This window comes from Nicotiana tabacum, chromosome 20 (genome assembly GCF_000715075.1).
Source record: "Nicotiana tabacum cultivar K326 chromosome 20, ASM71507v2, whole genome shotgun sequence".
Taxonomy (NCBI): Eukaryota; Viridiplantae; Streptophyta; class Magnoliopsida; order Solanales; family Solanaceae; genus Nicotiana; species Nicotiana tabacum.
Genome location: NC_134099.1, coordinates 45,448,133 through 45,461,865, shown reverse-complemented (window position 1 = coordinate 45,461,865; position 13,733 = coordinate 45,448,133). Strand labels below are relative to the sequence as shown.

At 39.2% G+C, this 13,733-nt stretch overlaps 1 long non-coding RNA gene across 1 annotated transcript; it reads right to left on the bottom strand.

Annotated features, from left to right (window-relative positions):
• Positions 1-296: 296 nt before the first annotated feature.
• LOC142174959 (uncharacterized) lies at positions 297-1,359 on the bottom strand. Its single transcript, XR_012704127.1, has 2 exons — positions 1,267-1,359; positions 297-476 (listed from the first exon to the last, which is right to left on the bottom strand). It is a non-coding gene; the product is annotated as an uncharacterized LOC142174959 (long non-coding RNA).
• Between the last annotated feature and the right edge of the window lie 12,374 nt (positions 1,360-13,733).

Below are 13,733 nucleotides of genomic sequence, written 5' to 3'. Positions count from 1 at the left end.
ATATCTTGCTATTTGCAATCCGTAGCCAACTATTTACAAAAATAAGTTTACAGATTATCTTTCTAATCTACAACTTAACTACCTTACTAAATAAGTATTTTTTAAGAGATAAAAAAAAGATTATTGGGACTCTAAAATATAATAATAATAATAATAATAATAATAATAATAATAATAATAATAATAATAATAATAATAATAATAATAATAATAATAATAATAATAATAATATTAATATATATGCTCCTTTCAGACAACCAAATGCCAGTGAAATTATATCTAATGCTTTGCAAAAATAAAAATAATTAAAGATGCTTAACACAATTTAATTAACTAACATATCGTTATAACATTATCAAACATTCAAGAGCATATAAAAATGAATTACAATAGAAGGATAAAGCTACTAATATTTTCCAGCGTCATTATCTTTCATTCCAACTCGATTTTATGAGTTTACATGGTCCGAAAATTACCTGGACAGCAGAAAGAAGAACAAATACAGCAGAGTCAGCTCTTTCCAAAATCAACAGCAAAACAATTAAATGGGCAGCAACAACAACAAAAGACAGCGACAACCAGCAGATTCAAACCCAAGAAAATAAACTAGAAATACCCCAGCAAAACAATACAATTATGTAACTCCAGAAAAAAATTTCAAGACTAATCTATTTTCCTTAAACAAGTTTTTCACTTAAGAATCAACTCACAAAAGCTTCTAAGGGATATTATAGCTACTGATTTTTTCTCTTTTTTGTGTGTAAAGCTCCCTCAGTAAGATGTAGTGTCCTCATTTTATATCAAAACAATCAGCTATTTTAAAAAAATTAAAAATCAATCTTTTTGACAGATTTTTCTACAAAATCCGCTCTTAAATTCAAAATGCCAGACTTTCTGGTTCAAATCTTGTCAAGTATTTCAAACAAAATCTGCTCTCCACTATTCAAAGATAGACTTTTATTCAAACACTGTCCAAAGGTCTACATTTTCTTACCAAACAATTTGACTTTTGAGTGTTGTACTCAAAGAATCTTGAAGTAGTAAATAAACAATCAAACAAATACCATATACTCTTAAGTATTTTTCACTACCTCACTTTTATCGACACAAAACTATTTTACTACTTCAACAAGTGCAAAAAACAGAAAATTTGACATTTCAAATTTCAAAAACTAATGCTAAAATAATTAATAATAGACAAAAATAAGATATGAAAAAATAAAAATAAAATAAAAAATCAGCCACGAAAAATAATAGGATTTTTACCATTTTATAATTCAAGTGGCCGAAAAAATGGTGGTATGCCAAAAGAGGGTGTTCGGGGAGGTCGCCGGAATTTGGCCGGATTTTGATCGCCGGATTTTTATGGCGAAATTGGCATCAATAGCTAGGTCTTGAGGAGCTCTATCCATTGATGTAAGTATTGTGGGGTGGTAGTGGTTGGAGCTTCAAGAATTTGGGCAAAAATGTGACGGGAAAGTTTCCTAGATCTAAGATTCAAGGAGTTTGAGGGATTTTTGAAAGATTTAGTTTGGAGATATGGAAGGAGGAAGTTGAGGAGATTATATGGTGTGAATTTGGAGATGTTTGGAGGTGGTCCGCCGCCGGCGGCGATTTCAGGCCGGCGGCGGTGGGCGGAGCTGGGGCGGCGTAGAGAGAGTGAATGAGATCCATTGGATCAAGATGGAATGGATGAGTATGATTTGATCTTGTTTCATTTAGTGAAACGACATAGTTTTGAGGCAAAACTACGTAGTTTCAGACCTTTTCAATGGCAGCCCTTTATCTTGCACTCTTGGACACTTTTTCTTTCAAATTTGGCCAAATTTCTTCCTTAATCCTACTTATTAAACTAATTTTACACAAATTAATTAATTAAATAAATGGTCATTAACTAGATTAATTCACCAACTGAACAACTAGTTAATTCTTAAAATGCACAAATGAAGAAAGAACTATTGTTTTTAGTATTTTATGATAGGAAATATGCAATTAAAATCACAAAAATTGAGAAAAATATAAAATAAGAAAACACTAATAACTTTAGGAGGTGTTAAAATAGTGCAAAAATTAGGTGTTCACACAAACTATAAAGGGCCATGGATGGTAGGAGGAAATTTTAATGATATTATGGGTTCAAATGAAAAATTTGGAGGAAGACCTATTAACAATAATAGGTCTAACTACCTATGGTCTAAGATTAACAATTGTAATCTAATAATTCTTGGCTATAAAGGGTCAAATCATAGACAAAGGGTTCAAATATACATGGTCAAATCATAGACAAAAAATAAGGGCCTCGTTATGGAAAGATTAGACAAAATTCTAGAAAATAAAGAGCGGATAGAATTATTCCCTAATTGAACTAATTCACCTACCTAAGACTTATTCTGATCGCAACCCTATTTTAGTAGAATTAAGAAGAGCCTATGATAATGCAATCATCATTCAAGAATTATTTTCCAATCTAAAGAAACTAAAAGGTAAACAAGGCAACATGATCCTAAAAATTGATCTTGAAAAAGCCTTTGATCGTTTAGAATGGTCTTTTATACATCACAAACATAGATACTTCAATTTCCATTCAAAATTCTCCAAACTATTATTAAATTGTATTTCAACCAGCTCTATAGCAATATTAGTTAATGGCTCCATCACTAAATTCGTCAAGCCAAGTCGAGGTATAAGGCAAGGTGATCCTATATCGCCTTATATTTTCATCCTATATTTGGAGATGTTATCCAGATATATTAATCATCAGGTTGATATCTACAAATGGGATCCGATCACTATAGGAAGGAAAAACCAAACAAGAACTCAAGTAGACATGCTGGCCGAGTATCAAACAAGACAAGTGATACCCAGACATGCTGATTACACCCTTGAACAAGAGAGGGCAACTTAAGCATGCTTCATAAAGCAGTAAACAATAAGAGCAATTAAATACATAAGCCGTTAAATTAGTATAGAAGGAGACATGGATTAATACACATGGAGCACATAGAGTTGAGTTTTAGAATTGAACTAGGAACATACTAGTTAAGGAAGCAAAATATAGAAAGTAAAGCAAGTAGAGTTCCACAGTCTAGCCTTGGCTTTCAGCCGACTAGACAAGCAGTTAGCACAAGTAGCAGAGAGAGAGAGAGAGAAGAGAGAATTTTATGTGTGTGTGTGTGTTTTTGAACTAATTGTTCGTGTCTTAAGACTGTAGAAGAGAGTAATTTATATAGTAGTTGAGAGCAGAGTAAAATAAGGTAAAGAATCAATCATCCAGTAATTAGGGAAAATTAAATAATCAATCATGCAAAAAATCAGCTTGGTTCTCTTCTAGTAAAGGGGTGACCAGTTAATGATAAAGAGCAAGGCATATAATTAAGGAAAGAAAATTAAATACTTAAGTATGGGGTGGGTAATTAAGGGTAAATGAACAAAAGTTCAATTAAGGGAACAATCAATAAGAATCAGCAAGTACCATAGTTAATCGTAAATAAGGCAAAAAATAATCAAAAGGTCGTAGAAATAGGAAAATAACCGGAAATAAGTATATAAGTATTACCATAGCAAATCACTGAATAAGGATTCAAAATAATATAAATTTAGGGAAAATGATATAAGTTTTCCATGAATGAGCAACTAAGACAAGTGTAAACAGAAAGAATCGAATTTGAAACCCTAATAGAGCATACTAGGGTAAATCACAAGATATTCTTATTAAACGAATAAGTAATCATGTAAATCAAAGCCTAGAACATTGGCCTATATCAAATAACACGGACAAGTGCAGAATCCAAATAAAGTGTCAAAAATTGGGGGTTTTAGTATAGGCTAGTTAGGGTTAAGGAAGAACACTACAAAATCAATCAAAATACATATACACAGGGGACTAAACACTTAAAACCAGAAAGCATTTTGAAGAAAAGGATTTTCAGAAACCCTAGTTTAGAAAAGAGCGACTAATATCAAAATAGTTAGTTAAAACGGGAGATTTTTAAAGGAAAACGCTTAATAATACTCGAATCGAAAAATCGAACAATATCAAATCTAGGGTTTTCGAAAAATAGTATAGACGAAGAAAATCGATTAAAAACTCATGGATTCAAACGAAAAACAAGAGGAAATCCTTTCTTACAAACGAAAATGGCCGAAGACAGGCCAGTGAACGAGTTTCAAACAGGTACATGTTGGCTTCCCTTGAGATCTTCTCAAGGACTCATGAAGTCGAAGAGCCATGGAGTATAGGAGACCGGAGGTGGTCGGAGAAGGCACAAGAACACCATAGGATGGAGGTTCTCGCCGATAATGGTGATTAGGGTTAGGTGAGTTGAGAGAGAATTTGGGAGAGGAGGGATTCAGAGGTGGTGCAAATGAGATAATGAGGGTAGGGTTTGGGGGGTCGTTTGATTAAAAAAAGGAAAGGGATGGGTTAATAAGGTGTGCGTCGGGTTATTTGGGTGTAAAATTGGGCTGGAAAGGGGTCCAATTTTGGCTATAATTGAAAGCCAAATTTGGCTGTTATTTAAATAGCCAATTTTCCCCTAATTAATTTATATAAAATAGTAGGTAATTTTTGGAAAATAAATTAAGGTACAAAAATGATTTAGAATACATAATTAACAATTTAAAAATACAGAATCCAATTTTATGCATATAAAACATAATTAAATCTTAAAAGGGCTAATATTGAAATTATGTGCAATTTAGCTTTAAAAATACTAAATGTAATTATACAAATATATAAAAATTACCTTAGCCAATTTTGGCATAAATATAGAAATCCAATAGATGAATTATCAAAATAATAATTTTGGAAATAATTATTGGAGATTTTATGGATAAAATGAGAGAAAATAAATCAATTTAAAACCTTAAAATTGTTGAAAAAATAATAAAAACCTTGGGCATGCTTATATGCACATATATATATGCTATTTTGAAGATATTTTGTATATTGAAAATATATAGGGAAAAATTGGGTATCAACAGTTGCCCCTCTTTACTTGGGAAGGATGAAAGAGTTTCCGGGTAAAGAAATGATGACCAATTTTGACCGAGCGAAATGGTTTGAAGATGTTAGGTTGTACCCTAACTTTTGAGCTGCCTATATATCTCTGGTTTCACAGGAATCAGGCTGTATGTAGTTCCAAATTCACCTGCGGAGTATACTGATGAAGACATTTCAAGAACGGACGCGATATCTAGGGCTGGGTGAGTGGACGGTTTACGGAAATGGTTAGGTTTTTTTATGGCTGAGGGAACTGGAGCGAAATCGCTTCTGGTGGGATAGCCGTCGCTCGCCGGCTTACCTACAAATAGAAACAATACAAGCGTATACCGTGCATAAATTAAACATGATGCAAATTCCCGTTGGACTATGAAAGTTGTCTTCGGACGATGGGAATGATGTCCTTAGACCATGATGTCCTGGGCCATAAAGCGTATGATAAGGGATTCACAGGCCATGAAATAATGTTCTCGGGCTATGAGGATGGTGCCTCCGGACCATGACGCCTTTTAATAATGATATGCAAAAGATTGAAAGACATCATCAGGCCATGACATGATGTTCTCGGGCTATGAAGATGGTGCCTCCGAACGTTGACACCTTTGGATGAGTGGCCGATATTTTAGCCCATGAAGGATGCAGTAGTATGATGCAGACAAGACAGAGCTTAGTCTTGCGAATTGAAAGGCAAAGCTTAGCCCGTAAGAGAAGCGAGATAAATAGTGCTTGGGATAGTGCTTAGTTTTGAAGAAAATTGGAGGTCGAGCTTGGCCTCGAAAGGCAGAAAAGTAGCCATATGCAAATATGCGAATGCAGGTGGAGGTAGAGCTTAACCTCGGAAGGCAGAATGGTAGCCTTATGCAGATTGGAAGGCAGAATAGTAGCTTTATGCAATGCAAATGCAGATAGAGACAACATTTAATCTCGGAAGGCAGAATGGTAGCCTTATGCAAGAATGCAGATAAAGACAGCGTTTAGTCTCGAAAGGCAAAATGGTAGCCTTATACAATGCAGATGCAGATGGAGACAACGTTTAGTCTCGAAAGGCAGAATGGTAGCATTATGCAATGCAGATGGAGACAACGTTAAGTCTCGGAAGGCAAAATGGTAGCCTTATGCAAATTGGAAGGCAGAATGGTAGCCTTATGCATGTAGATGCAGATGGAGACATCTTTTAGTCACGGAAGGCAGAATGGTAGCCTTATGCAGATTGGAAGGCAAAATAGTATCCTTTTGCAGTGCAGATGCAGATGGAGACCACGTTTAGTTTCGGAAGGCAGAATGGTAGCTTTATGCAAGAAATAAAGTAACAAATGACAGTAGAGTTTTCTTAGCTGATAGCAGAATGCGGCGTCGTGATTACTGGGAGCATTGTGACATATGGAACATCACTGGTGTGTGTTGATGGAAAATGTTGGCAAGTGCAATGGTTCTGAGAGTCGTATTTTGAACAATGTTTGTCCCATCAGCGTACAATATATTTAATGATTTCACAATCCTAGTGCCTGCATCCAAAGAAAAATCGTGAGTTTTGTAAGGGGGAGGTTAGTCTGTATCCCCACTGTCTTTACTTGACTCGTCCGGCTTTGATCTAGTGAAGCCGTCTGTATAATTGGGGTAGCATTGCTAAACAAAGCAGTTTCAATGATTTTGCAAAAGTATGACACAAATGTATAATTAAAAATAGCTTTTAGATGAACCGACGACTGTGACGTAGTTCAGGACATTGCAAACTCTCCTGTTAACGGAATTTTGAGGGTCCTCCTCAACATTCTACCCCAGTTTGATGGGTTGACGTTTCTGACTGTTGCTCGTGCGGCGATCAGCTGAAATTACTTTGGAATTTTGAGGGTCCTTCTCAAAATTCTGCCCTAGTTTCCAATTGCGGGAGGAAATGAAATTTTTATTGCATTATGACCGAACCCATAGGGCTGCCTACGTATCCTCTTTTAAATAGGAATCAGGTAAGGCGTAGTTCAATTTACATCATATAAGGAAAGCATAACGATTACACATAGTAACGCTTGACTGCATATGAATTAATCGGCTTTGGCTAGACTTCTCCGTCCATTTCTGCAAGTATGAGGGCTCCTCCTGTCAAAACCCGGCGAACCATGTATGGACCCTGCCAGTTGGGAGAGAACTTCCCTTTGGCTTCATCTTGATGCGGGAAAATTTTCTTTAACACCAGCTGCCCCGGTGTGAACTGTCTTGGCTTGACTCTTTTGTTGAAGGCTCTGGACATTCTGTTATGATAGAGTTGACCATGGCAAACTGCATTCATTCTCTTTCTGTCTATAAGGGCTAGTTTCTCGTAACGACATTTCACCCACTCCGCATCGTCGAGCTCAACATCTTGTATGATCCTTAGGGAAGGAATTTCTACCTTAGCGGGAATGACAGACTCTGTACTGTAAACCAGCATATAGGGGGTTGCCCCGGTTGATGGGCGGACTATGGTACGATACCCCAGTAGAGCAAATGATAACTTCTCGTGCCACTGTCTGTGCTTCTCTATCATCTTCCTCAATATCTTCTTGATATTGTTTTTGGCGGCTTCTACAGGTCCATTCGTCTAAGGTCTATAGGTTATGGAATTCTTGTGTTTGATCTTGAAAGTTTCACACATAGCTTTCATCAACTCACTGTTGATATTGGAGCCATTATCAGTAATGATTGGCTCTCGAATTCCAAATCGACAAGCAATGCGGTCGCAGACAAAGTTTGCCACGACTTTCTTAGTCACTGCTTTGTAAGATGCTGCTTCGGACCATTTGGTGAAATAGTCGATGGCTACTAGGATAAACCTATGTCCGTTGGAAGCAGTAGGCTCGATTGGTCTAATAGCGTCCATTTCCCAGGAGACGAACGACCACGGTGAACTTGTTGTGTTGAGTTCGCTTGGAGGTACTTTTATCATGTCCGCATGTATCTAACAACATTGGCATTTCCGGACATACTAGATGCAGTCCGTTTCCATAGTCATCCAAAAGTAACCAGCCCGGAGTCTCTTCTTTGCTAAGACAAAACCGTTCAAATGTGGACCACAGGTCCCAACATGAATTTCCTCTAGTAACCTGGATGCTTCCTTTGCGTCGACACATCTTAATAATCCTAAATCGTGAGTCCTCCTATACAGGATTCCTCCGCTGTGAAAGAAGTTGTTGGACAATCTCCGAAGTGTGCGTTTCTGAGTAGGATTAGCAAGCTCTAGGTACTCTCCTTTTGCCAAATATTCCTTGATATCATGAAACCAAGGTTTTCCGTCTACTTCCTCTTCAACATGGGCACAGTAAGCTGGCTAATTATGGATTTTCACCGAAATAGGATCAATGAAATTCTTGTTAGGATGCTTTATCATAGATGATAGGGTAGCCAATGCATCGTTGAACTCATTTTGGATTCTGGGAATATGTTGGAATTCTATCTTCGTGAACTCTTTCTCAATTCCTGTACGTGATGAAGATACGGGAGTATCTTGGAGTTCTTGGTTGCCCATTCTTCTTGTACCTGATGTATAAGTAAGTCTGAATCTCCAATCACTAGCAGTTCTTGAATGTTCATGTCAATGGCCATTTTGAGTCCTAAGATGCAGGCTTCATACTCGGCCATATTGTTGGTGCAAGGGAACCTCAGTTTGGCAGACATCGGATAATGCTGACCGATTTTTGATATTAAGACTGCTCCTATGCCAACTGCTTTGAAGTTTTCTTCTCCATCAAAGAACATTCTCCAACCGTCATAGGATTCCACAATGTCTTCTCATATGAATGATACTTCTTCATCAGGAAAATATGTCTTCATGGGTTCATATCCTAAATCCATGAGGTTTTCAGCAAGGTGGTCTGCCAATGCTTGTCCCTTGATCGCTTTCTGAGTTACGTAAACAATGTCGAACTCACTCAGCAGGATTTGCCACTTGGCTAGCTTGCTGGTAGGCATGGGCTTCTGAAAGATGTACTTCAAGGAATCTATCCTCGATATGAGATATGTAGTATAGGCGCAGAAGTAATGTCTCAGCTTCTAAGCTACCCAAGTCAAAGCACAACAGGTGCGTTCCAATAGAGAATACCAGGCCTCGTACGTGGTGAACTTCTTATTGAGATAATAAATGGCTTGCTCCTTCCTCCCCATTTCATCATGTTGCCCTAGAACGCAGTCGAAAGCTCCATCCAATACTACAAGGCAGAGTAATAAGGGTCTATCTGGCTAGGGCGGGACTAAGACTGGTGGCGTTGAAAGATACTCTTTGATTTTGTCGAAGGCCTTTTGGCAGTCATCGGTCCATTTGGTGGTGGAGTCCTTCTTCAACATTTTAAAGATTGGCTCACAGATAACTGTAGATTGTGCTATGAATCGGCTGATGTAGTTAAGCCTTCCCAAGAAACTCATCACATCCTTCTTGTTCTTTGGCAGTGGTAGTTCTTGAATGTCTTTGACATTCGATGGATCCTGTTTTATACCTCAGCGGCTCATAATAAACCCAAGCAATTTGCCAGCAGGAACCCCAAATGCGCACTTTGCGGGGTTTAGTTTCAGGTTGTATCTCCATAGTCTATTGAAGAACTTCCTCAGATCTTCTATGTGGTCAGTGGCCTTCTTGGATTTGAAAATAACATCATCTACATATACCTTAATCTCCTTGTGTACCATATCATGGAAGATGGTAGTCATGGCCCTCATGTAGGTGGCCCCTGCATTCTTCAGGCCGAATGGCATCATCTTGTAACAGTGCTTGATGCAATTGTCAATCAAGATATGTATATTTGGAAAAAGGGATGTCGTCTTTCGGACTGGCCCAGTTGAGATCCCGGTAGTCGACACATACTCTGACCTTCCCATCCTTCTTTGGAACTAGCACAATGTTGGCTAACCATGTCGGGTATTCTACTACCCTGAGAACCTTAGCATTGATCTGCTTGGTGACTTCTTCCTTGATTTTCATACTCATATCAGGCTTGAACTTTTTGAGCTCTTGCTTTACCGGTGGACACATTGGTCGGTTGGCAGTTTGTGAGCCACAATAGACGTACTCAGACCAGTCATGTCATCATACGACCAGGCAAATATGTCCTCATACTCCGTTAGAAATTCTGTGTATTCTCCCTTCTCTAATGGCGATAGGTGTTTTCTGATTCGCGTTTCCTTGATGTTTTCTGCATCTCCCAGGTTGAAAATCTCAGTCTCGTCTAGGTTGGACTTAGGTCTGTTCTCAAAATTCTCAACTTCTTTGATAATCTCGTCAGGTATGTCATCTTCCTCTAAATTAATGTCCGTTTGCTGCATTGTCTTATTGCATGTCACAACCATTGGTTCATCAAGACAAGTAATAGTAATGTTGTATTGGTAAAGCAAGGAGAGAAAACGATAGCAATAAATATTAATTCATAAGAAAAATCAAAAAATCTTTTGATAAATTGAATAACAATTTTGAACATCGAAAATCTTATTGCGGGAATTGAAAAATACGAAAAAGAAAATCATTTGGTAAATAAAATAGTGAATAATTCTTGTTTTTGCCTTGCTACCCCGAGGCTCGTTGGGCTTTGGTTGTCCTCATGGTCCAATTTTTGAGATGTGACCCTCTGCTCACAGCCTATATGGAAGGGCCTTCCTCCCCCTCCTCCTCGAGAATAACGCAACAGTCAATATCACTGTCCTCTAGAAACAATCCTTTACTGTTGCGAGTACTTCTTCTTCATCTGACCCATAAATAATGTCGGCCTGTCGGAAGGTCTGTTCTAAATGCAGTTTTGGCTGCTCTAGTGGATAGTAAGGACTTCGCCATGGTGACGACCAATTATTGAATTCTTCCCAGGTGTATTCATATCCCAAGCCGAAGGTAGTGCCATGTTTCTTGAGTTTTATGGGTTTGGAGATTCCTTGGAGGTTCTTGCCGAGCCCTTTGCCAGGTTTGTACCCATTCCAACTTAGTATACTCTCGATTTTGCTATCCCACCATTTGTCTTTGTCGATAGCATTGACCCATTCAATGTAGTGGTAAATTTCTCCACCCAGCTTCCTTCTTCCCTCGATCGCCGGAATGGTCTGGCGACTGTATATAGGGTTGCTACAATCGCCGTGAATGATCACTTCCTGGTGATTCCATTCGAACTTTAATGCCTGATGCAGCGTTGATGCTACGACCCCAACAACATGAATCCATGGCCGTCCCAGTAGCAAGTTGTAAGATGTTGGTACATCTATCACTTGGAAATCGACTTCGAACCAGGTTGGTTTCATCTGTAGGCATATGCTAATCTCCCCAATGGTAGACCTCTGAGAACCATCGAAGGCTTCTTAAGTGATGAAATAATCTTCGCATTATATGGTGATGTGCAGTGCTTTGTTGTGCCCCAGCCCTTCAGGTGGCAACTCATCCTTATGAAAGGTGATCTTATGGCTTTACAGAACTTGTACTACTATATTAGCCACTTCCCCGCTAGTGATCTTACTTGGTACGCACGCTTCATTTAGCACCTTTAACAAAGCATTCTTATGTGTCTCAGAATTTTGCAGCAAGGAGAGAATGGATAGTTGTGCTGGCGTCTTGTTTAACTGGTTGATGACTGAATATTCCTTAGCTTGTATTTTCCTCCAAAGGTCGTCCGGACCTGTCTCAATGAGGGGCGGCCGGTTGGAGGCCTGCTTGCTTGATTCAGCCAGATATTCAGGGGTATAGACTCTACCAGTTCTTGTCATACCCTGTGATGTGACAGTTTCTTCAATCCTGACCTTGCCTTTCCTTCTCGCCTTGGTTGTATAGTCCCAGGGTACAACATTAGAATAGAATGGTGGCATGGCTGACATCGCCCCTAGGACCAGCACAACTATCCTTATTTTGAATGGAACATGTGCCTTGGGTGGCAAAACTGCAACCTTAAATGGTGCGGGTGCATTTGCCGGAGACACGAATTCAACTTCAATTGGTACCGGTGTCTTTGCGGATGGTGCTGCTTCAAACTCAAGAGGTATAGACATATTCACCTCAACATCCTCAGACGGTAGGATCTGGACTATGATTGTATTGAGAGTAATTGCTGGTTTCTTTGGGTCATCACCTTCTGCGATCAACCCGATTGATCCCTCGGGATCCTAGTCATCTTCTACTTCAATCATGTGGATACCTCCATCCTTATGGTCTGGCAGAGGGTTGTTGCGGACGTTTGGAGTGGGCTACTTTACCACAATGATCTTGTTATCAATCAAGGATTGTTTCTTGTCTTTCAAGGAACGACATTCATCGATGGTGTGCCCTTTCATGTCGGAGTGGTATGCACAAGATTTGTTTGGGTTAACCCACTGAGAAGGATTCTTAGGGGTTGTAGCAGGGATGAGGGTGACATAACCAGTAGCTTTGAGCCTCTCATACAACTGGGCGATGGGTTCATCGATCGGTGTATATTGTTTTGGAGGTCTGCGATCGAAATTAGGTCGGGGTCTAGGGAAATTTTGTCGTGCAGGGGGTGATTGATAATGGGATGGTTGAGCCTTATTGGTTTGGTAGACATGAGCGGGTTGGGAGTATCTAGGTAAAGTAGGTTGATATATAGGAGGTGGAGATGACTTATAAGTTGGTGGTGGAGCTTGGTATAAGGGTGAGGTTGCTTGTAATTTGGGGTTGGCTGGTATGTGAGTGGGGGTATTGGGTAAGCTTGATATTTGGGGGGAGACTTTGTTCTTTGTGCAACCATTATGGCCCCTACGTCCCTTTTCTTGGACACACCACCGGATTGTAAAGCCTTATTCATAGCTTGCAAGGCTTCAAAATTTTTAACCATATCACTTTTAATACCTTCTTCAATTCTTTTGCCTAATTTGGTAATGTCGGAGAACTTGTGGTTCTCAATCATTATCAGTCGTTCATAGTATTGCGGGTCCTGAGCCCGAACAAAGAACTTGTTCATTTACTCCTCTTCTAAGGCGGGTCTGACCTTAGCAGCTTCGGACCTCCAGCAAGTAGCATACTCGCGAAATGCCTCCGTGGGATTCTTTTTCAAATTCTGGATATAGAACACATCTGGTGCGTTCTCTGTAGTAAACCTGAATTTGTCCATAAGTTAGATGCCATGCCTACCCAGCTTGACCACTTCTTGGGATCTTGGCTAATGTACCAAGATAATGCATCTCCTTTTAGACTCCTCACGAACAACTTCATGCGGATCCTTTCATCCTTCCCCACTCCAACCAAATTGTCGCAATATGTCCTCATATGGACCCTTGGATCACCCGTACCATCAAACATTTTGAACTTATGAGGTTTGTACCCCTCATGCAGTTCGACATTTGGTTGTATGCAAAAGTCCTTATAGTTTAGCCCTTCAATTCTTTTTCTTCCCTCAACGCCCTAAATCTGGCTGGTCAATTTTTTAAGTTCCTCGGCCAAGTTCCTGATAAGCAAGTCCTTTTCATTAGACTCAGGTGTGCCTGAGATAGGTTGGGTGGAGTGTGGCATGGTCTCCACGTAGATAGGAGTGTTATGGTGGCCTGGTGTATAGGTATGGAAATGGTCGTTTGTGGAGTTATAAGGTTCTGGGATGAGTAGTGGAGCGTTATTTGAGGGATGACAGGTGTTACATTGGTTCTTTGGTGGAGCGGCGTGATGGTGAGGCACAAAATGATTCTGCTGTTTTGGGATATTTTGAGGAGGTGTAGGGTTTTGAGCGTTGGAGAAGTTAATATCTGGGGTGTTTAGGGAAAATGCTAGGTTTTCCAGATTTCGAACCTGATC